Source organism: Plodia interpunctella, chromosome 11 (assembly GCF_027563975.2).
Source record: "Plodia interpunctella isolate USDA-ARS_2022_Savannah chromosome 11, ilPloInte3.2, whole genome shotgun sequence".
In the NCBI taxonomy this organism is placed as follows: Eukaryota; Metazoa; Arthropoda; class Insecta; order Lepidoptera; family Pyralidae; genus Plodia; species Plodia interpunctella.
In genome coordinates, this window is record NC_071304.1 from 5,150,127 (window position 1) to 5,175,435 (window position 25,309).

Consider the following 25,309-nt stretch of genomic DNA (forward strand, 5'->3'; position numbering starts at 1 on the left):
GTGTTCATTCTTGAGGTATTCCTTGAAGCGCACCTAATTATGCACACCTTTACTATTCATCGAAGCGCAACTTTTAGCTGCTCGAAGCGGACTTTTTAGTTGCTAAAAGGTGCGTTTAGATTAATAGTGAAGGTATGCTTCGATGATTATCTCTCATTCTTCATAACTTCTGTGGAGTGAAATAAGGCGTTTTACTTTTTATAAATATTTGAATAATTTCACAATTTTTAAGGTCATTTTAATAGGCACCTACTTGGTTGGCGAATAATTACTATGATTTTTTTATCAACTAAAATCATAATACCTATCATAATTATGCTACTTTGATTGGAATGGAACGTGAGCATGTGAAGAATAACAAATAAAGTACTTCTACCTACCCATATAGTTTGGTATAAAGATTGAGTAAATAAGAAGTACAATTTGGAGAGGAGTACGGAATAATCCTTCAACTTTAAAGTGACTTCCACAGCTCGATAGTTGGAAGTTAAACGTCCGAGGTTTTGTTACAATTAACGATATTCCATTTGAAGAGCTCTCCTTTCGATTTATTTCGGGGTTTGTCCTTTAATTGCTCTAAATAATATAAGAGATACGTATTAGGGGAACTGTATTCTTATAACTCTTTTTAGTTTTTTATATAACTCCGGGAAATTAATTAGTCAAGAATGATGTAATATTTTTTAAAATACGTAATGATATGATATGATACAATTGGAGAACCTAAGAAAAAATATAATTTACTTAACATCTGCATCATGCAACACCACTTGATGTTTAGTAACGTATTATTAAAGTCAATTTACTAAATTCTATTTCCAATTATTTATTTACTAAGTTAAAGTTAACACATCAACACATAACTCATAAATCTTTACATACTAATGTTGTTTATTGAGTTGTAGCCTGACAACTATTTATGAAGAAAAATACACTAATATCCGTGTTGTAGATACTAATATAATTCACGTTTTGACTAGCGTGAAGCTACGCATGAAGTTTCTGTATATAAGGTTTCTGTAGGTAAGGTTATATTTACTTTATATACAGAAACTTCATGAAAACTAATATAAATTTCGCACGTAACTTTCGGTCAGTTTATCACAACAAAAAATGCGCAGACCGTGAAGTTTAACTGAACATTATCCCTAAGAAAATACTGGAACCCGTTGTTTACTGGATTTACATAATAAACAAGTTAATTCACGGGACGATCAGCAAAACACACAGACGACACAGTGGAGCTAATTTATTCCCGCGCAGACGCAAAAAGTTCCCCTCGTTAGAGACAAGTGTAGTAAATCACGGGAACTCGCATCTCCTCGATTACTATCTCCAAATTACGAAAGGGTACTCACAAATTGTGGGAAATCTTTGTCGTTCACTTATCTTGAGTTTTGTAGCCACATATCATTTGAATTTGAAATGTCTAACGATCTGTTGAACTTGTTTTCGAACGATGTTTAATTTGTGTAGTGTGTCTAGAATATCTATACATAATAAGATATAAGCGTGACAGAGACAAAACCTTAGAGCTTATTTGATAGGTCAGGAAATGGCCGTTACTTAATTTTCTTTCAAGAATAAATGATGCGTTAAATAAAAGTTAAATATAAATATGACTCCATGAATTTAGTACATTAAATTTTTCTTTTATATTTTTTAATTTGAAGCTATGAGCTAAGCTTTTTCGATAGTATATCATGCAAGTATCGCATTTTCTACTCACAACATATATCAATTTGGTAAGTTTTCAAAATAATTTCTTTTTAGATAAGTATCATGTTTTAAAAAAAACCCTTTCTCTATTTATATACTGCAATAAAACACAAAACACGAAGTACGGACAGGGCATTAATCGAAAGCAGGATCAAGAAAAAACAAAGACCGAATAGAAAGGAGAGGGCGGGCGACGTTCACTGATTAATTCTGCAACACGGGCGGGCGTTTCTACTTGATTCACGAGACCTTTTGCAAACTGTCCGAGACCACAAGGTGCTGACCACACATGCGTGGTCAAATGCTGCGATTAAAAAAAGAAACATATTGTATCTTTTAAAGACTATTCTCCTTATCGAGTGTTATTTTAACGACTGAAAATAATCACATTTTCCTCATTTTCCTCTTGGACCTAGTATGCACAACTAGTCTGTGCGGTCGCGTGGTGAATACATTTTTTTATTTATTTAATCATTTGTACTAACTCCTCCTACTTTATAAAGATGGATAAGTCGCCAATACAATTCTTTGGACCTTTACGATTCTTTGAACTGAAACTTGACGTATTGAAACAGACCAGTTTTGGCCTGACGCGTGCCCAAGTCACTTGCTTTCTGTTTCTGTTTGCCCCTTTGATATTATTTGATTATGTTCCTAAGTGTATTTATATTAATGTAATTTGGATATGTACGAGAAATACACATAATACAAGGACAATCGACACTGGATAATGAGTAAAGGCTTAGAACAGGAATATATATACAGGTAGGTACTTTTTTGTAATTGTATCATTACGTGGTTAACAACCACGTTTTACACACGCACAACAATGAACACTAAAAAAGTTATTTTATACTGAAATCCGTTCGTATCGGTCAGTCATATAAAAACATTGATGATATTCAAAATTTCATTTCAAATTATTTTTGCTACGTTAATATTTATTACGTATACGTAACTGTAAAAACGTGTCGTTATAAATGTACGTCGAAATAAAATTGCGAACTCTGAAAAAGTGTAGAATAAATTAAATATTGAAATGGAAATATTTCCAGCGCCCTTTGAGTTTCCATGGTAATTTCCATCTGAAGCATACTCCGATATCCACATTTTATTTTCAGCTTTAATATCATGATAATGAGGGCAGCCTGAATGAATATAGTTTCACTGCTCGCTGTCCGTGGATTGGCTGAATACCTTTAGCAAAAAATGGAGTTAAAATTTTTCAAAAAAATAACATTACCTTTCATTGATTCTATGTTATCAAAAGAGCATATTTATTTTTCTCTTCAAGGTTATTCTTTTATATTAGTATTAAGGATTTTAATTGGAGGTTCGTATTCGTTTATTTATTTTTACAGAATTTTATTATTGGCCATATTGTAGATCTCCTTCGTAAGAGAGATATAAGGAGCACCCAAAATCTGTATGAGAGCATGTATGAAGAGATAGATAGATGAGGCGAGTGAGATTCGTCGCGATCGGGAAATGTTGTGACAAAACGTGTTGTTTTCCCTCTATAATCATAAGGCTTTCCTCGTGAACTTTACCCTAATTATTTAGCAAAAAAAAAAACCTCTTCTGTATCCGACATGTCTTTAGATCCCTCTAAATTGCACGCAAACGATCCCAGATTTTATTTTGCTCATTCATGCTACCCTACATTAGGATAGCTACCAAAATCTTTCCCTATTACTGTATCGAAATACATAGAGTATTTAGAGCCAGTGATTAAAGCAAACTGATACTGTTATAACAGGCATATTCGATTTATTACTGTTGAGCAACAAATCTCATTACTCCAATAAATCGCGTATGTTACTGCTGCAAAGTGACAAATTAAATTTAGATATTGAGAAATTAGATATAATATTACTGTATAGCAACTGTAACGTTAAAACTTATTACTTACCTAGCAAAGGCATAAACCTAGGCAAAAGTAATTTATTCAGGCAATTATTTCAATGATATACTCGTCGGTGAAGACGTGGAATGTAGAAAAAATATTATAACGGCCTTAAAATTTTAATTACAGAAAACTATACATCACTACCCAATTTCCAATGTCCGACTATACCCTTTCCGCGTACCCTGACATCAAGGCAAACCCAAAAAGTGCTCACTTAATATCGTCAAGGATGATATGCGTGTCAATGGTCTGACAAATGGGGATGCCGAGGACCATGCGAAGTAGATTAAAAAAAGTAGGAAAGTGGACCCTGGGTTCCGACACTTGGTGCCCAGGGTCCGCTTTCCTAATCTGATGAAACTTAGCTTAGCTTAGATGATAAAGGGAGATTTATAAACAACTATCAATATCATACCTATTTCAGTTGCCTAGGTACTGATGTAACGGAAAACTAGATGGAACCTACCATGTACCTACATATTCGTGACATCCGCTAAGGAAACCAAATTAGACGTGTTCTAGTGGCACTTACCTAAGCCATTAGTCTTCAACGAGGAACTGAGTAACCGCCAGATCGGAGGCACGACTTTGCAGTAAGTAACTACTGAGAAAATTAACATTCAACATCAAAATATACCTAATATTTTGATTTGGTTGAATGTTAATTTCAACTCTTTAATCATTAACCTAAAAGTTTTGTTTTGTAAAATTTTATCAACATTTTCCAAGAAAACTAAAGTGTAACTGAGTACAAGTTTTAACTTACATAATGGAGATCGTAAACTTGGATGACAATTTGAAGAATAAAATGAAAAAGGATTGTATTTAGCGTAATAGGCAGGTTTTGTGAATCCTTTTGGGCTTGTGTGAGTTTTTGCGAGAACGTAATAGTATCGCCATTTATCGCAAAAAGAATTAAGTATTAATTTTCCTTGTACATTTTGATGTTGACAAAACCTCACAAATGTTCGTGATATCTATGGGTATCAGAAAAAAGTGGAAATGAAACAACCTGCATTCCATTCCACATGGGTTTGAGCTAGAACCACAAAACACCCTCAAAAAGAAAGTACGGAATGGTCAAAGAGTCAGCTTCATCGTAGGAGTGTCGACAAAAAGCTAGCTCATTGGTTTTCAAACAAGCAACTCCATCTTTAGAAGAACAAATTACAATTAATTGGCTTGGAGGCTTCGAGGCGGTCTGGTTAGTTGATGGATGAACGCTGCTGATAAATTAAAGCGGCCTCGATTTGTTTTACTTAGGAATGTAAATGACGGCGGCTGAGGTGTAATTCGCAGTTTAATTATATGTAATTAAATATGTATTAATTAATTTAAAATATTCTTTATACACAAAAGATAAGTTTATGAAACTATTCTTTATTATTTATATTTTACTACATTGCTTGTTCAGTTACATAATAATTAATTAATTAAATGAAGAGCTATTGTATTGCAATTGCAAAGAATATGCTACTCTCATAGAACATATAAATGGACCTACCGGTAGTATACCTATCACACAATGTCATTAGACATACATCAGCGATTTGCCAAAGTATAAACACAAACACTCGAAGAATACACCCTCTGTGAATATTTTATATATCAAAGTCCATCCCTTTAAATTGACTTCCAACAAAGACCTAAATTTAATCCTCAATTAGTTAAAATTCGCCGTGAAATATCTCTCTGTGTGCAAAAGAATCAAGTAAAATGAAGGTAGCTTACAATCAAGTACGAATTAGTGATTGCTAACGCCATTGGACCCACGGTACAAATGCGGCTTTATTTCGTCCCGTCGCACCAATCAGAGCAATTAAAGAACAATAAAAGGAAAAATCGTTTTTCTTTCATGTTCGGAGGGAATGGGGGATCAGTGACGCAAAATGTCGACGGTATAGAAAATGGCTCATATATAAATTATAAGTTATGTAAAGTGATTTGGGTCTTATTAAATATTTATTATAAAAAAATATAATTATTAATTAATTTATTAATATACAGAGCTAACACGTAAAAAGTTAGTTATAATTCAATAAAAATATGGCTTGGCGCTATTTTAAACTTGAAGAATAAATAATAAATAAATATATTAGGACAAATCACACAGATTGAGCTAGCCCCAAAGTAAGTTCGAGACTTGTGTTATGGCATACTGACTCAACGATACTATATTTTATAACATATATAGATAAACATCCAAGACCCGGGCCAATCAGAAGAAGGTCATTTTCCATCATGACCCGACCGGGGATCGAACCTGGGACCTCTCGGTTCAGAGGCAAGCACTTTACCACTGCGCCACCGAGGTCGTCAAGAACGGACGAGATAATAATGAAACAAATCATCAGGGGTATTATTTTTGCCTAAATTATGATCAATATTTTTAGAAAATTATCCCTAACAAAGGCTAAGCTGTAGGCTACCTCCGGGGATACAGGTGGCGGATAGTGAACGGCCATCAGATATGGTGGTTAGCTGCGAATATACTGAATAAGCAGTCCAGCAGACGTGTTGGGAAGTTCGGCGGGCCGGACTTAGCTAGAAAATGCCACACAAGTCTGTTGACAGCGTTTGCGACATGACGACCAAAGACCGCCATCAAATGTATCCTGGTGTTGCGCAGTGGCGGCACTAGTACTGACAGAGAGCCAAAGGAAAATGATTCCGGCAAGGTCTTTGTATCAGGAAACCACCACACTAGACTTTCTCTAAACAAGGTGTATATGAGATGGAGGCGTATACTCCACCGACAAGAGCATAACTCTTAAATAAGAAGAAGAAGATCCCAAACAAAATCTAATAAATATATAGTCATATTTCTGTTTTCCCATTAATTTGTACAGAGGATCAGAGTTCTTAGTCAAGAGAGAAAAGTACACAGTATTCTTCAGTTAGATTTTGCGACGTTCAAAGAAACAAGTATTCAAATACTCAATTAAGTTTTCGCGTTTCAATTTTATCTCCTCTTTAGATAATCTATCTTAAGCTCCTTTTTTATGCTTATTCAAAAGATTAGTCATATCGCCTACAAGGATGCCTTTAGTGCTATAAAAATTTTACCATATAGGTACATAGCCTTTACATTAAATAATTGAATGAAATTCATTTTTAAAAGATAATAACTGAATTAGTAATGCAACCATTGATTAGCTGAAAAGTATTTCTTTAACAAACGATATATGCACATATAAATACAACCCTTAAATTTAAATAATTTTGAGATGAACGTCATCAATTTTCAAAAACATTCCTGAAATTCGTTTTCCGTAAAGGAAAATTTTAAATTTCTATCAAAATATTGCAATTGCCCAATGGCGTAATTAAGCTCAAAATGACATATTTATTGTCGGACGCAAACAAACGCCTAAGTGGCCGCTCATTTTTAAGGTCATTTTCTTTAACGGTGGAAGCGTTTTGAATATAAAACACAGTCACTAATGATGTAAACGATTATTGACGAATCGCTCAGAGCAACGAGCGATTCTTATAAATTCAGTAAACAAGAAAGAAAATGGAATAGACTTTGCCAAGTTAGAGTAAGCAAACCACCAATTAATTTATTGTTTGCCTAACTTGTTACTCAGTAAGAGCAATATTATATCTATATATTAACTCATATATTTTTGCCTAGTAAAATATTGATTTAGGTGGATTATCTCCATAACCTTTACTCTCATTTACAAGGCTCAAAATAACATGTTTAATATAACCCGTCGACGCAAAAAGTACCTACTCACGAAACCTTCATAACAAAGGGCAGAGGGTATTCTGAAACCAGCAATAAGCTGGCTAAAATAAGAAAGCTGAAATATAGCGCTCATTATTTTATCAAAAAATTAATTAACGAATTTTGAGGATCACGTTTATTTTTAATTGATACATTAATTTCATTGTATGTTTTATTTATATTCTATTAACAATTGAAAATTATAGATTACCTACATGATAAAAATTGTACAAAGGTGCTTAATTATTTTAAATGAAATCTCTTACAATAGATATTCTACAAACGCTTCTGACCCAATTAGCACACAAATTTATGCTTGTTTGGTAAATACAAACTTACAGTGTGTAGGCGCCTCACATCATCCAGGGCTTACAACTGAAAAGTGTAAAATTCAACTTTGCAAGTTGCATAAACATTGTAGCCGTGTTGCGATGCCCCTTTGAAGTAGTTAACCTACTTGCGAATTAGTGCAACCCGAAAATACCACTGCAATGTAATTAACGTTTTTGCAAACTAAATTTAAATGAATTTATCTGAATTCCGGATACAAAATTTCAGCGATAAAATTGCTATTGCTACATTTGGTACATATCTACAGGAACGGGAACAAACACCTAGCAGTCTTAATTTTAAATGTAATAAGCTAACCATAAATTTATTTTATATTGCGTTTTGATAACGCGATGCCAAAATGCGTTAAACATTTTAATATAAACGTTTTTCGTGCTTCAAAGTGTATTTGGTAGAAATGTAATAAAGCTTTAAAATCGATTATCGATGTGTTTTTTACAATTGTAATTGACAGAACAAGACAAATGTAGTCGATATGTAAATACACGGAGTACAACGAATAACATCTGGTTTCTGAACGTGCCCCTGAATAAAAAGGAAACGGCTAATCGAGCGTAGAGGGGTGCCCGAAAAAACAAAGCATTTCGCCTTTGCCGAGCATTCAGAGAGAAAATAAACTTTGGCCCAAGACACTTAGCCGAGCTTGCTTTTTGGTCCAAATGAAGTGGAGCCTCTGAATTACGACGAAAACGCTCACTCCGGGATTAAATGCTTGCAAAATGTTCGTGCGCCCCGTTTTTGATATGGACAGATCGTATTTTTTTGTAGATTTGTTTTCTCTGTAACAGATACTGTTTTATTTAGGTCTTTAAACTAATTTCTATGTACCAATAAATATAAATCATTACAATTACTTAAATGCAAAAGTAACGCAAATTCTGTTTTGTTGTTTATTTTTTTATTTACTGATTTGTACTTTAAACAATATTACTGGGTGGTTACGTTAGATAGTAAATTAATTGTACCTGGCTTTTCTATCCAATGGAAATTTTCACTATCACCGCACAACGCCAATAGAGAAATTCGCACACAAAGGGTGCTATCAGCAACAGATCTCTGGCTCCCAAATTACATTCCCCGTCGGATCTGAAGACATTCCTTTCGTCAGACAAATTGTCCTGATATATGCGAGCGTCGGGTGAGGATCCGTGATAGTGCTGCGTGACTGATGTAAGGCAAACGTAGATTATCTACATTGACGCCCGCCAAACCCACCTTCGCCGCAGCTTTCAAGATGTTAATCGTCTCCTTTCAAATACACGACGTAGACAAATTTAATTAAACACGCTTTTACTCTATACTATAATGCGCCATTATTAATTAGTTGGCGTACGAGCGCAATCTGGCTTACAAATTTAGGCTCATATATTGTTTTTCAAGAAACAATAAGTTTGCTAGTTCTAGGTTTTTGTGGAATAAGTACTTTTTAATTTTAGACGTTATCCTTACGTTTCATCAGAATATATGAAACGATTACAAATTCCTTCATATACAATTACAAGGATAAAAAAGCTTATTTCCCCAATAATTTCTAAATAAACATATTAATAATAATTCTAACAATATCATTTTCATGCGAATGAAAAATTGTACTAATTCTGTAGTTAATTGAAATGTCGAAATATCGCACATGGGGAAGCCCTGTCCCTGCTGGACGTCGGCCATCATCGCATGACAAAAACGACAAACTGTCGGAAATGTTGTTTTGTAAAATGACAACTACGTAAACCATTTAAACCGTAAACGAATGCAACGACCACCACCCCCTGTACCACCGCGTACCTATATAGGTGTTACATAAGGCACCAATTTTATTTTGTAACCAATATTCTACAAATTCAACTTTGTTTGAATTACAACAATTATTACAAGAAAGAAGGTAAGTACACTAACACACTTCCTTCAAGCAAATGCTCGATTCCTACTCAACACGTAGGTACATTCCTTTATGTATCGCAACCGCCGGTCACGTAGTGACGTTGTTGTAATTTTATTACATCATGTCACGATGCCACAATGTGTATTTATTTGTTATAAACACGATCGAGAGAGTTACTAAGATCACAACTGGAACACAGCGTTTAAAATAAATAAAATCTTTTGGGCCAAAGATGGGTTTACGCCCAGTGTTTTGCCAATTTGATCTTAAATTCTTTCAGGTAAACGTGACAGATTCATTTGCACCGGACTTTTTGAGAATAAATGTAGAAAATACTGGGCATAAGCGAAGACTAATAAGTTGGCGCATTTACGCACTCACCTATGTATGTAAAAGACAAGTACTAATGTATCGCATAATATGTTTCAAATAAAGTATTTACGGGATAAAATTGAATTAAATATTGAACAAGTAAAATATTTATTGAAAATAATATAAAATTATTTTCCCCGCCTATAAAAACAACATAAAGTGCGACGGTGAAATTTCCAAGGTCCATTTAACAGGTCCGTGCACAGGACAGAGATTAACGTGGCAGCTTCGTAGTGGCGTAGCTACCGGAGGGCTCGATGCCAACGGCGCTAAGACCGTAAACTCACGGGGCCCTCGGACCCTACGACCATTTATTTTCGTCATGTCATAATAAAAGTAAACATTTTGCTGGGATGCGGTCCTAGATCTTTTTTAACCAGATGATTAGTTCCTTAAACCTATATAATGTAGGTAGTTGAGTAAGGTACCAAATTGACGTGTGGTTTCGCTCTTGAATAGGACCTCGCCGTAACCTCACGTAGATGTCGTATAAGGCGACTCATTGCCTTTAAGGTTGATAGGCAACAATAGAATTCTCAAGAAGAGTTTGTGTCGTGCAGGCGGCCGGTTGTCCTCAAGGCTAGGCTTGAATTTCACTAAGAACACATGAAAATGAAAGAAAAGGCTGGGGTCCCAGACCGTTTTTGCACCACGACTTATCGTAACCAATATACGCCTCTGCTGCTTCATTAATAAATTTCGACTTATCAAATCCAGAAACATAAATGCGCCGATATAACTTTCCTTTTTTAAACTATATTGCCTTTTCTACTAAATACACGCGTTTAGATAACAAACATGATAGCTTTGTATATAACATGCATTGGGGTTTGATTTCAGTGGAAACTTTTATAATATATTAAATGTAATTAATTATATTGTTAAGAAATTACATCTTCCATGTTAAATACGAAAAAAACCGATGTAAGTACAACTTGCAATGGAAGGAAAAGGGCTTCTTTCCTTACATACTATCTGTATTTATAGATAGGTGGGTACCTATAAAGGTAGGTGGGTACAAAAATTACCTGTTCAAAGTTTTATTAGGTACATCTTATAATTATAGTTATTTAATGTCTTATATACCTACAACTAAATATAGATTCGTTTCAATATAACTGGCTGAACTTAATTTAGACAAGTTATTTAAATAACATCTCTCACTCACTTCTCTATAATATTACCTACCTATGTAAATACATATAGTCGTTTATAGGCTAACATATTGAGTGAGAAAAACGATTTCTTTGTTCAATTCGTTTGTCTTTTGAATTCCGCCGACTCGGATATCCCTCGATCATTAAGTTCGCTTGTTAGGTGGTATTTTTTGGGACGAAAACCTTTGTAGAACCGACTAACGTGCTCATACTGCTATATAAGTTCTCTATGAGTCTTTAATAAGGCAGAGAAAAACCTTTTGGATATTGCTAAGCTGTCTTATTTATCCGATAAAATAATAGAATGAATACTTATAATTCCAAGACAAGGAATTCTAAACGTATTGCCTGCCTAAATATTAGCCCTACGACTAGGATAGCGAAGTTTAAATGAGTTTCTTTCAGCATTTCTTCTTAGCAGTGGTCGTTCTGTAATTTTAGTTTTGTTGCTTATTGAAATCCTATCCTACGATTATTATATATGCGAAAGTTTAGGAGGGTGTATGTGTGTAGTTTGTTACTCTGACACGCAAAATCTATCTGGACGGATTGTTATAAAATTTGATACACGGGTAGAATATAACCTGAAATAACACGTAGGGTACTTTTTATCCCGAAATTCCCACGGGTACGAAGTTCGAGGCGCAGCATAATTTAAAAACTTTGTAGGAAGCAATATGTAGAAGTAGTGTAAAAAGTTTAATTTTTATAACAGTGTCGTAGCTAACTACCTAACATAAATAAATATAATTTTCTCATTAAATTATGTCACCTTTCTTTACAATAAACCATGAAGCTCGGTTTGTTTTGAAGCTTTTGTTGTGCAAAATTCGCACGAAGTTTTAATTGGTGGCAAATTCAATAGCACCCAAACATTGGACAAAAATTTGTTATCTTGAGGAAATTAAATTATGACTTTATCGCTTTTACATAGTAATACGAGTACATACATCCTTACTTATTATAAAGTTTATCTATACGCAGTAAACTCATAAACCACTGCACGGCCGCTAATCTAATATAATACACGATAATATACATGTACGATAATGCAAAATTAAAGATGATATCTTGTCATGTCGGTATATTATTTCACCAATTTTTAAGTACAATCTTCAAATTTAAATCAAATCATAATTATTTAATGTTTCCTTACATAAGTTTTGCATTTTAGTGAATAGAAAAACGAAGTAAATACTTGAATTGAAAAAGTACTATGGGATATGCGACAAATCGTGCCCATTTATATACAGTATGAGATTGTCGTCACATCTGTTCGGGTCTCATCGCAGTCTATAATAAAACTATTCATCTTCAATTCCCATGGAAACTTATTCATAGTATTACAATGGCGATGAGGAAAATACCTTTTTGAGAATCATATTCATACTTTTAGAAACTAGCTAAAACTCCGCAAAATAAAAATAAAAACATTTTCCGTGTTAGCATTTGTTATAGGTTTTAAAAGTTCTACACATTGCATAATCTGTTTAATGTTTATTTGCATAAAATATATCTTCACAAATACTGAGATATTATTTGTAAGTTGTAACCTGTTTATTCTGTATCGTGTACGTGAACATCTTATTTAAATACTGAGGAAAAACTTTACAGAGACTAGTATAAAATTTCAAAGCAAATAAACGAGTTTGAGATAAGCAATTAAGATTTTCCTACCGATAAATCTATCTCCCCGTCGATCGGCCTTTCTTATTTTTTAGGACTTCTTCAAAGTTTTTGTACTTTGAGGCAAAGAATATTAAGCTGTAGAATATTATTTTTGCCAGAATGTCCCATGAGAGAAATACCTACTTAGATTTACACTTTCATATGAATACGTATTTGCACGTTTGGTATTATTATACACAAAATTGCTTCCCGCTGTCTGTCTTTGTATGCACATTAAAAGTACGTAGCGGATTTTGATGCGGTTTTTTTAAATACTAGCTTTTGTACACAACTTCGTATGTGAGTAAAAATCCGTTTCCCGTGGGAATTTCAGGAAATCCCTTTTTAGTGCTCACATATACTCTCAGGGAAAGTACACACCAAATTTCAACTTTCTACGCCCAGTAGAAACTACTGGGCGTAGAAAGTTGAAGCTGGCTGTGCGTTGCCTGTCAGTCAGTCGGTCACTCGGTAATGGAAGAGTTTTATATATATAGATTTTCAGTGTATAATTTATTATGGTTCTACTCGAGTGAAGCTGGGACGGGCCACATTAGTAAATAAGAGAACAACTTTCTCAAAGCTTTGCTTTATTTGACGCATCAGAGAGAGAGAGATATTGTTTATACAACAAAATGTAGAAGTTATATCATAGACTAACACGTTACATTTTAAAATCATCCATTCCAATATCAATAACTAAGAAATTGTATAATTGGTACATCTAAAACTGTTACGTTGAATTATATTTCAATAAAAACAAAATTCTTTACAAGATCTTGACGTCTATATTGTCTGTTTTGGGATTTATTTACTGCATACAGAGAGAAACTGACTAAGCCGACCTCAGAGGTTCGGTTTATTTTAGGCTTCCCTTATAAAATATGGACACGCATTGCATAAGTAAAGTGATATCGTTCGTCAATGTTCGCCTAAAGAAGGAATTGCTAAGACGGTGTGTGGTATAAGAACAAAAGTCATTTAAAATAAAAGTTATTTAATAAGTATAGTATAAATAAATAATATTGTCACAACTAATATTATAAATGCGAATGTAAGTGAATGTAAGTTATTACTTCTTCACGCATTATCTACTGGACCGATTGTTATGAAATTTGGTTCACGGGTAGAAAATAACCTGGAATAACACTTACATACCGAAATTCCCACGGGAGCGAAGCCCCGGGGCGCAGCAAGTATTATATAATTTTAAACCCTCATTGTAAATTCTGGATAAGCAAAGGTTGACACGGTTGCCAAAAATTAAAACCGAAACTAATTGATAGAAAATACTTTGTACTTGCACATTGCACAAGTATTGTATATATTTATGATTAGAACAAAATATAATATCTCCAAACTAACTTGAAACTAATATAGGGTAAAATATGACATTTTTATATAAATCTTTTTTGAAACTAATGTAGGGTAAGAACATGGCGTTCAAGAGGAACATACTCTCGAATGCGGGCTTTATCTCGTTGTCGCTGACGCAAAATATTCTTGTTTTTGTGCATTTCGTTAACAATGTATGACGTGAAATGGCGAACTACGTCACGTCTGTTATATAAGGCTTCTTTGCTCTGGAGAATAAATAATACGCGGATAATCAGAAAAATACGAAATCATGTAATTAAACTGAAGTTTTTTGTTAATAATTCAATGTAATAAGTTTGCGATAGAAAGTACTTTGATACAAAGTTGAAATCTAAATAGGTATCGTTGAATACCCGCAATCAGCATAGGTCACAAAAACGGAAAAACAAATTAAAAAGTCATTAGAAAGCTTTTATCGCGGTGCTGAGCATCATTAGGAACATTGTAAACAAATTCCTCGCAAACTTTGGATAAACGAGATGAAAGGATACTCGCAATTAACATTTGAACATTAATTTCGCACGAGTTGGAACTGGAATCCTAAGTGGTATTAAATGTGGAGAGCACTTAACTAAATGTAAATCACAAATGTATCACAACATTTCGCGGGTATGCGAATTTTGGAAAGGAATAACTTACAATAAAAATATTTACGATTTTTCTGGTATTTTTTGTAAAATGTGATAAAATAATAAAATACTTAATCCTACTTAAAACAAAAATTTAATAGTAGATGGGCTGCGTAGCTTGAGACAAGATTTATTTATGTAACAAAACTACACTCATTTTTTTTCTTACGAGCCCTAACATGTCAACTATCTTTACAGTACTGATAGTTGATTTTTTTAAATAAATTAAATTTTAGTTCAAACTTATACATTCTGAAGTAAAAAGTCTATTTAAATTTATATTTCTGTTAAATCATAAAAGACGTGGTAAGATTATTTACATAATAAAACTTGAACTATTTCCACCTTTTTTAACATTTCAAACGTTCTATTATTGAGAACTCAGGTCACGATCAATAAAGCTATGGGGCAACAATCAAAACAAGTAGTATGATCCGTGCTACGAAGCGCTACGAGCTACGAACCCTCTACGAGCGCTACGCCATCCGATCGGACGATATTCACCGCATTCCTTTTGTTGTCCGCCTATGAGAACCATTCTCTTTTCCAATACTCCGGTATTTTGCATTATTTTCTTTTTCTGACTAACGAATCGAATGTTTTATCGGCAGGCCGGTATTGATGAAAACGCCACGGTTCCGTAGCGAGGTTTTAGGATAGAGTAATCATAGCAAATGTAATTCCATCAGGAGTTATGACTTTTAATTTTCTTTTGTCTATTATAATTCTTTAAACATTAAAAAGCTGTGTTGAAAAATATGTTACATATTTTATGGTGTAATATTTTTCATAAGTATTCTTGTCATTTAAATTTAACTTTTAGGGCACAAACATATTATTTCCTTTTTATCTGACCTCTAATATAATGACATGAAACTATGAAAATCCTATTAAGTAACAAGTAGTATGCCGCTAAATATCTAGTCGTTTTGAAAGGTTGCACGTCTGTAATCCTTTATAGTTCACAATTTACACGCAAAAGTAATCAACGATTGACATTGACAGTGCAATCACCAGCGATGGGCGTCAGGGCGGCGGGACGTGCGAATCCCGTCCTCAAATAGGGCAAGTTTGACAACGGCCGGACGCAGATCGCAATTAGAAGGCGCCCCACCCCACATTTACATTTTAATTTAAATTTCGCCGATCCTGGCGAGATTCGAGATAAATTGGGCTGCGTATTTAGCGCAATAATTCGAGCCGACTCGCGGTCTCCAAATTAAAGGGTACCATAATTGTTTGCCGCTTAATTAATAATTAACATTAATATTGTGAGTTTGTGCAAAATTAAATGATATGTTAGAATAATATTTGTGCCTGCTACGGGAAAGAGCAGGGGAATTCCCTGTTGGTAAATTTCATTGTTTTTACAAGATTATATTTTTAGATGGCTCAGGTTTGTTTGCGACGCATTCAACCTTTGAGATGCCTCATTAAATTGTAGTATTGGGTGGCTATAATTTGAAAAGGTTATATTTGTGAGATCTTGAATTTGAAATACATGTGGCACATTGAGACGAGAAATCTCGCCTCTTAATTTTTATTATAGTATAAAGTTGTAATTTTTATTATTACCAAGTGAAAAACTTAAATAATTTCTATATTACAAGGAAAGTCATAATTATCATATTCAGTAACTTGATCCAAAGAGGAAGTAGTAAGCGCGGAGAGCTCTCCTGTTGGACTTGCATTAATATCTTAGTTTGCACCAAGTTAAAACTTGTTGTCAAGTTGAAGACGAGGCAATCCGAGCGGGAAATCTGCTTAATTGCTGGAGCCTCCCGGAGGCCTTTGTGGATGACTCTGGCGTACATAATATACATTATATGTGAGTCAACAATATTTGTTACCACCGAACAGTCTCGGTAGCCACAAAGATAGGAGATATAATTTTGTTACTGTTTCCCTATCGGTAGGACCTGACATAGATAGTTTGGTAATAATTTTAATTAAGTTTTTAAATGAACTTATTATTGTATAAGTAGGAACAATGTAAATATACCTAATAATAATAATAGTGTATAATGCTTATATATTATATACATTTTGATATTCAATGGAAATTGTCGTTTTATAGATAAATATCTAAACTCTTAACGGTTTACTCTGATTAACTCTGGACATGTTAAATCGGCTACGCTGACGTTTCGAATTCGAATATGGGGAGTCGTCTTCAGGGTCGAGTTAGGACAGAAGTCCAGTTATCCTGGCCACTCCTTTTAGTCCCATGAATTTTCGTAGCCTAAATGGGCTAAGTAGAGTAAAAAGTGAATGTTCCTGTATATATGTTTCCTGTATAATAAACGACGTGTATTTTTCTTTTTTAAAGAGTTATCCTGGACACTTATGATACCTATTATACAAGATTTCAATATTTTTTTATAATTTGTGGTTTTAATAACTTTTATTGACCTTGAATAGATACAGTAAGTCGTCGTAATACTAGAAATCGAAAAACAAAAAGACAAATAATCTAATATTATGAATGCGAAAGTTCACCGCTATTACCTACTGAACGCAAAGAGGTCCATGCAAGGGTCACTTGTTTTTTGACATGCAGTTGTCTGTATTAATTTTTTATCATTCTAGTAGAAGTAATTTTATTCATGAATAAAATTACTTCTACTAGAATGACAAAGCATGTTGCGGATATTTCAAATTATATTAAATAATTAAATAAAGCGTAGTAGGACAATTTCATGTACATACGATTAAATTATTTTAAAGTTACTTCTATTGGGAGGCACTTACTTATTTCAGTCATTCCAAATATCAGTAGACCATAATTTTCCATGCAATTTTCGCACAAATCGTTTATAAACTTGTTTACTTCACTTATAACTCAAAAGTCGTACTATTAGCGTTATTTTCCCTCTATATTCCTAAATTAATCGCACCGTCGTTGCTGTTCAATGAACTATATAAGCGGGCTTGACATTTCGCGATAGCAGTGGAGTTTTCCGGAAACGTTCGGCGCGACTTCCCACCCCGACGGCAGTATTCACACTGCCAGTTTTCCGAGCAACACATGATATTCTAAAACAACCCCTCACCGTAACTCGGTCGAGAGTGCAAAACCTTCACACAGTGACACGGGCCCACGTCATAATAGACGTTCGTTAGCATAACCCCCGAGGCACCCGTCCTACCTTAAGTAAATAATTGGCGTTATTAAATATTTTCGCTTATCGTGCAAAATCGGGCACGCTAAAAATGGCTCAATTCCGTTTCCTGCCTTCTGAATTTTGGAGTATAGCAATTTTTTACTTTTTCTTGTTCAATATTTCTTTTACCTAACTGTTGCAAAAATTTTTTTAATACATATTTAAAGTTGTACGTGACATGATGCAAAAAATTTAATTTGTAAGTTTTTACCAAAATAAAAACGCCGTAACGCGCTTCAGATATGAAGCGTTGACAGCGTGTTCCGCTGCTCGGAGAGTTAAACAGGCATATTTTAAAGTAAGAATGAACTTATAGAATGTATTCAAATCACGGCGGAGCAGCCAGAGCTAAGTAAATTGTGTACGTGCTTGGCCCGGCGCCGAATGGGTCAGCTGGGGTGCCCGCCACTAACCGCATAGCCCAGCGCGTTATGCACGTTATACAAAGCTATCCTAATGAAATTTTCACACGTTCAAAACATGACCTGCCTATCGATTAATTGTGAATGTGTCGACATATTTTTCATCGTATTTTCCTCCTGTCCATATTCTTCAATAAATATTAAAGGTAAATATTTTCCTTTGCTGAAAAAACTAGGATTCATAATACCATAATATAGTCAAATAACATACCATAGTCGGTAACTCATGCCTTTTGCAAATAAAATTGTTCTTTAGCGTTAGATTACCTGTGTACGCTGATTCTGCGTATAATTTACTTTGTGTCTATCCGTGTGGTCGTGTCAGACGTGACATAGCAAAACTTGCAAATTTTGTAGGTGCTTTAACGAGAGCAGTAAGCACCAACTTTATTTTCGGTTGCGTCACTTTTTGCTTCATTAAAAATTCTTCTTCCTAAAATATGAAGTTACATCTATGAAGAAATATCATGTAGAAAAACACTAAGAACAAGGAAATGCTTACAAAGCTACTTACTCCATTTTATAAACTTGAATTTTAATGCTTTAATACAGCAAGACTACCTTTAGAAAATATATATTCTTTTAAAAATATTTTTTTTTCGTTGATTTTAAATAATATATTTATTATTTTTGCTATTTATAACAGCATTCAATTGGAAAGAAAACATTTGTATTGTTATTATAGTACAGGCGGAAAAGGATATTGAAAATTGTTTAAATAAACGTGCTCTGTTGATTTGGGATCAAAATGGGACTAAAGAAAACATCAAATAATCTCGACGCTTTTCCCCGCACAGATAAATAAAAGTATATCAAATTAATTGTCTTGATAAATAAACTATTCATCTCATTCATCTACATAGACTATTTGTTAAAAAAACAGATACTTAGCTGTTATTAACGTTTTGTGAAAACAAAACGTTTATAACAGCGATCATTGATGAGAATCTTTACTCTCATCAATGATGGCTGTAAACGTTACGGTACAGACCTTGATTATGTCACTGGAAGACGCTGTTTTTTTCCTCAAAGTTAGTTTTCCGGTTTTAGGTCCGGTATTATTAATTATATAGATAATTTAGGATCAGAATCCCAAGTATGTTTCTTTAAAATGGTAATATGACGACAACCGTGGCGAAAAGCGTTCCGAACTTGGAAACACAAGAAGAAAACTCATTAGTGGCAGCGTTCAGAATAGGGTGCTCGAGTGATGTTATTAAGAGAGACAATAACGGCTGCAGGCTTAGTATGAAAATAAAGTTTTCAGCTTTTGCCTTGTCCCAGTTTATATCCGCGAGACGAGACTACGGTGTCACAAAATAAATATAGTACAGAAATAAACTATATATTTCATTAAATGTTTCTCAAGCTGGTTTCTCTTTATCATTTTGATTGTGAAAAGTTCGGGTGTCATTTTGATTGGGAAACTTTAGTTTTTGTGTGAACCAGACCGAACAAATGATGTTTGGCTAAGTTTTTAAGCATAAAAAAAGTAAATACATTCGAATTAAGCCTGAGTCTGAAATGAAATAGTCAGCTTTGTCTCTTATAATAAGGTTATAGTAATATATATATATATATTACTAGCGGCCCCTTACGGCTTCGCTCGTGTAAAAATATATTAAATTATACATTCAAACCTACGTCAGGAATCGCGTTATGAAAATGAAAATCTGTGCAGTAGATTAAGTGTCTATACAAGTGAAACGCTTAGTGAATAACACCGAAGTGTTCATTTATAAGAAGTATTTCAAAATTTAATTTTGAAATTTCAGTATATTAAATTACGTTTATCTCTTCGAAACCATAATTTTAGTCATTGTGTTCATAAATAAATAAAATTCATTTTCAAATGTAATTATTCATTCTGTACCTCCTTTAATTTATTTAAGATGGAGCTTTCTTTCTCGTCCCGCTTTATTGCGAGACGTTCCATCAAGATTATATTTTTCTTTGAAAACACTCTCGATGCCGTCGTCACTGGATACTATCAATTTGATAAGCAACGCCGCGCCGAGCCCACGGTTTTAATGCACGAACATTATAATAATAAAAAATAATCATTTATTCAGACGATCCACCATCATAGAAAATCCATACAATTCTTAGAAAACTTGTTGACAAGGAATTAATTAATAATCATGTGACGGCCCAATCATGGTGATAAATTAGTAATTAAAAAATAATAAAGCAAAAACATTCAGTCCTCAGTGATAATGAATTGATTAAAAATAAGTATCGAATATTGTAATGAATTAGTAAATAACATTAACAGCTTGAGATGAGATTTTAACTTTTAACCAGAACAGGTAATGTACTTACAGCTTACTAATTATTGTTAAATCCATTAAATTAATGAAGTAAATGAATCAAAAGGGTACAGAGAGCCGCACTTAGCAATCTGCGAAGAGGAATAAACAATGGAAACTTTAGACAAGTTTGAATGAGCTGGACAAAACCATTTCTTATGTTCATATCGCCATGGCGCTACTGTCTATATACTTATATCGAATTACAAGAAAAGTATACCCTAGTTTCAAATTTGGCCGCCGAAATAGAAAACGTAGAATAATAGTGAGTACGATTTTGTCAACAGGAAAATGGCGGACCTAGCTGTCGCTTTGGGACATTTATGACTTGAAGTCGACAAATTTTTGCATCCTTTTACAGCCAGGGCCGGTCTAACAACATGTGAAGGTAAACACGATAAAATAAATACAAAACCGTGCTCACATAAAATCAATATCTGCAACCGATTGAAAAGAGAACATGAAATTGTAAGTAATTTTTATACATAGGTGAGAACTGTACTTGTAAATAAATGACTCGTTTTTATTTCGAATTAAAAATCTTAAAAATGAATAAATATAAATATTTGGAAACTATAGAGCATGACTATTATACGGAATATATGCGTTACAGCACCTAAAATTGTAACTACAAACATAACTCTTCCGGAAACATCGCTGCGAAATACAAGAAAACTTTTGCGCGGAAAATCTTTAAAGAATCTCCTGAAATACATCTCTGTGCTAGGTGTGTGCGAACAGGAGTAGCGCGGACTACGTCGCGCCATTAGGCGAGCCATTCCCGATTTTCTCCCACTCCCGAACTTGTATTGAACGAACGTTTGATTTATTGCTAAAGTCTTAATTTTGTTTGAAACAAATCTTCTGTTTTACGAGTGTGCTATGTATAAGTCAAAATTTTTTTAAGCCCGCCAAATTTCCAATAACCTAGTCAAAATTCCGCTATAATTCTCTAGTTAATTACATATTTGATCATAAATAAAGAAGTAGTTTTTTTTCAAAAAGAGGTATCCCGGTCAAGTTATCCCGCGGCCGTGATCAAAGACTGGAAATTTCAGACACTCAATTTATATTTTTAAATTTAAGTTTTTATTAAATAATTCTGGTATGTTATTTCTGTTTGTCTGATTTAATTATTGATATTATCTAGTTAAAATATAATATCAATAATTAAATAATTAAATATACTCTACATTCTAACGGCCAAGCTAATTAAGCTTGGCCGTTAGAATGTAGAGTATATGATGTTAGGTCTGGTAAAGTTAGGGTTCATATAGCAATAATATTGGCTCTACATGAGATCTGACCACTTTTTCATACATTTTGACGAAGTGTAGAGTTTATGAAGCAAACTAGACTCGTCTTGGCAACATTTTTACATGACAATGTTTTTGGTGGGATTTCTGTTTGTCTGAATTAAATAGTTAGTTACTTAATGTGATTAATGGTTGATAAAAGCGACCTTTATGGATTTTCCTTATTAAATTTTATATGGTCTTTCGAAACAAATTGTGCACCTATTCATGAATGAACTCTAGTTTAGCATATACAACATTCACGATCTACACGAGCCACATCCGATAGTGTTTGTCCAGAGTTGTGGATCACAGCAATAAGCTAATGGACAATATCTGTAGCTGACCGAGTTTTAAAAGCTTCCAGAGTATAATTGATTTACTGCCTTGGTTTAAAGTTGTGATATCGACAGCGACTTAAGTCAATAAATAATACACCTACCTAAATATAATAAACTTATTCCCGCTCGAGTCCTGGATTTTTTTCATTTTACTATTTAAAATCCTTACAAATTATACAAAGAATCTTTCTTTTCTTTGAATTGAGAAAGTGGAGTAATATGACTCCTGTTTAAACAACAAAATGCAAAAATTAATTACCTAAAATTTGTTTTTGTGTTTCATATCTCCAAATGAAAAAATAACCTCTATTTTCAGAACTGTTGACTATATTCTAAGCCGTGATATGCTGGAAACGATTCCACGGTTCAATACACATTAATAACCTCACTCTTGGCACGGTCCAATTCCCAAATATAGGAAGCGCTGTGCACCCAACTTCCTAGCTTACCTTGCCTACAACTTAACCCGTGTCGGAGCAATTTAGTTATCGAGGCATAGATATCACAAAGAGAAATACAAAAAAAAAATTAAATCAAACATTTTTTCAGCATCGCCCACGTATAAAATGTCCTTTGCAACGGCAGTATAAGAAACAGTAAGAGAAAATGTTCTAATCAATTATTTAAAATGTACGATGTCGTTAACAAACGTGGAACAAAATTTTGAGCCCGAAAATTAAGTACATTTCGATACCTGCACTGAAATAAAATGCATGGAAAAGGCAGAACTTTAATCAAGGATTTCTCTTTTGTCATATTGGTCAGACAAATGGAGTGTGGAATGTAATTGATTTCGGCAAAATGAAGCGGGATTGAAACGCATTACCTTTGGGGATTCTGTGAGCCAAATAACAGTTTGCGTATAAATAGCGTATTTTATGCTAATGCAGACGAAATGAACAGTAATGGAGCAGTTATTGGTGTTACGCATTCGGTTGCTGATTAACTGTGAGCGAATTGTTTGCATGCTCAATTACTATGATGTATTTATGATTGGTTTTATAGACTTCAACGTAATATTTGCCAGTCTATTTGTATCACATCGCTTTCGATCACATACATAATAGTACACCTAATTCCGTAACGTATCCTGTTACGTAACGTACCAATGTTCTCTTAAAAGGACGTTGTATGGTATAGTATGGTTCACGCGTCTGAACATTCTGATCTGCGAAAGATGTCATTAAAATGAGAGTATTAAATTTTAAAGCAAAAAGGGCGATTATATGTCGCGTTTAACTATATTTTTAGGTAGTTTGTACACTGTTCTATAACATATTTGACCTTATCAGTTCACAAATGTACGGTACTTTTATACAATTGAGTGAACTTTGGTTCCAAGTTCAGTCAAGCTAAACATAAAAAACAAACCACAGTAAAGTACAGCAGAAAAGGCTGTAGGAGGTAAAACGAAAGCGGGGCCATCGGAAGAATCGCGGTGTGGTTGGCTTGCGATCAGATTTATCGGTCCCGACTCCCAGTAGTAAATAATATAAGTAGAGAAGAATAACCTAAAAGATCATAATGTATAAATCTATGTTATTATTGTTATTTCAGTTGAGCCATCCATTAGCTGTGATCTGATCCATTAGGATGGACTTGGATGGACACTTTGCGATTTAGCTTGCAAACGGTAACTGCAACTTGTTACAACGGAAACAGCGCATATTTTATAAAAATGGAATGGTAGTATGGACTTCCATTTCTACTTCTTTTAGTTACCCGCATTGCAGCCACGGATTGCAACGTGAGTAAATTAGGGAAGCCGACATATAGCGTAAATATAACCCTTCAAGAAAACTGAGCATTTGATTAAAAATAACTTTTATGCTTGGTTCTGCATTACAGTATTTTAAGAATGCAATAGATAACATCCACCAATATAATATTGTGATGTTCAAATATTGATTGAATCTCTCTGGTTACAATAAAAAATAAAATCTATAGTATATTTATTTTGTAACCAAGCCGCCAGTGATCTGTGAATTTTATTACTTCCCCTTGCACGATTTTGTTCAAAGTTTTGTGTTCACACGTTCTTTGGAGGACTTACTAACTTGATATTAATTTGGCGGTTTTCAACTTCAAACGAAATTTTGAATGTTGTATCTGCTTATTCGAAGCGTAGTTTATTTCTATTTTAATTATAAAGATATGTAGCTCGTAAAGTATTTTGTAAAGTATTTGCGTTCCCATCTCGTGCAATCTGCGTGCAATGAATTCAGAAACATCCAGAGCGGTAATCAAAACCTAACCTCTTGAAAAACCCGGCCCGCCTCATTAATAAGACTCTTGGTTTCTGGACCTCAAATAGTTGGTATTTCAATGGCAATTCAAATAAACAATTTATCTATATATTATGTAGATGTAAAAAGATCGGATAATACATTTCGACGTGAGTATAATTATGCGTGTCAATGATCTGACAGCTAGGGAGTCGACGACGACCGACAGATGGCTGGTATTCACAAATCACAGTAAAGCAACAGGGAAAATGTTTAAACAAGTCATAACATCATATAACATCACAGAAAATATACTAAGAACATTTTTACAACATTAACGCCGGATCTCCGCCTTTAGCATAATGTACTTGCGATTTCGAGATGGGATGATCTAAACTCACAGAGGGAGCACAAATGTAATTTATCACCCCAAAATGAATTATACATTACCTCCATGTGAGGTAACAACCAGTACATTGTATACCTATTGATACAAATTAAAAATTATAAATTTATATGTATAGATATACAAAGAAATTTTATTTTTAAGCAATTACATTTTAAGTACCGAAACTGAAGGGCTTTTCGATTAATTGTGTGAGATCTAATGAGTCTACATTATGTTATATACAATTGGAAGCTAATTTAACTAGCAGCCCGTCCCAGCTTCGCTTGGGTAAAAACATAATAAATTTTATAATAAATTAAAAACTAGCGTTATCGGTCCGTATGGTATGGTTTGGTATAGGGCGTTAAAAT

The 25,309-nt window shown here is 33.8% G+C and overlaps 1 protein-coding gene across 1 annotated transcript in view; it reads right to left on the reverse strand.

The window, feature by feature from the left end:
* The window catches only part of LOC128673602 (uncharacterized protein), a 99,463-nt gene extending 81,677 nt beyond the window's left edge, over nt 1-17,786 (reverse strand). Inside the window, exon 1 of the mRNA XM_053751556.1 lies at nt 17,546-17,786. The gene's annotated coding sequence lies outside the window, so the exon portion shown is untranslated. The remainder of the gene's footprint in view (nt 1-17,545) is intronic.
* Nucleotides 17,787-25,309: the final 7,523 nt, after the last annotated feature.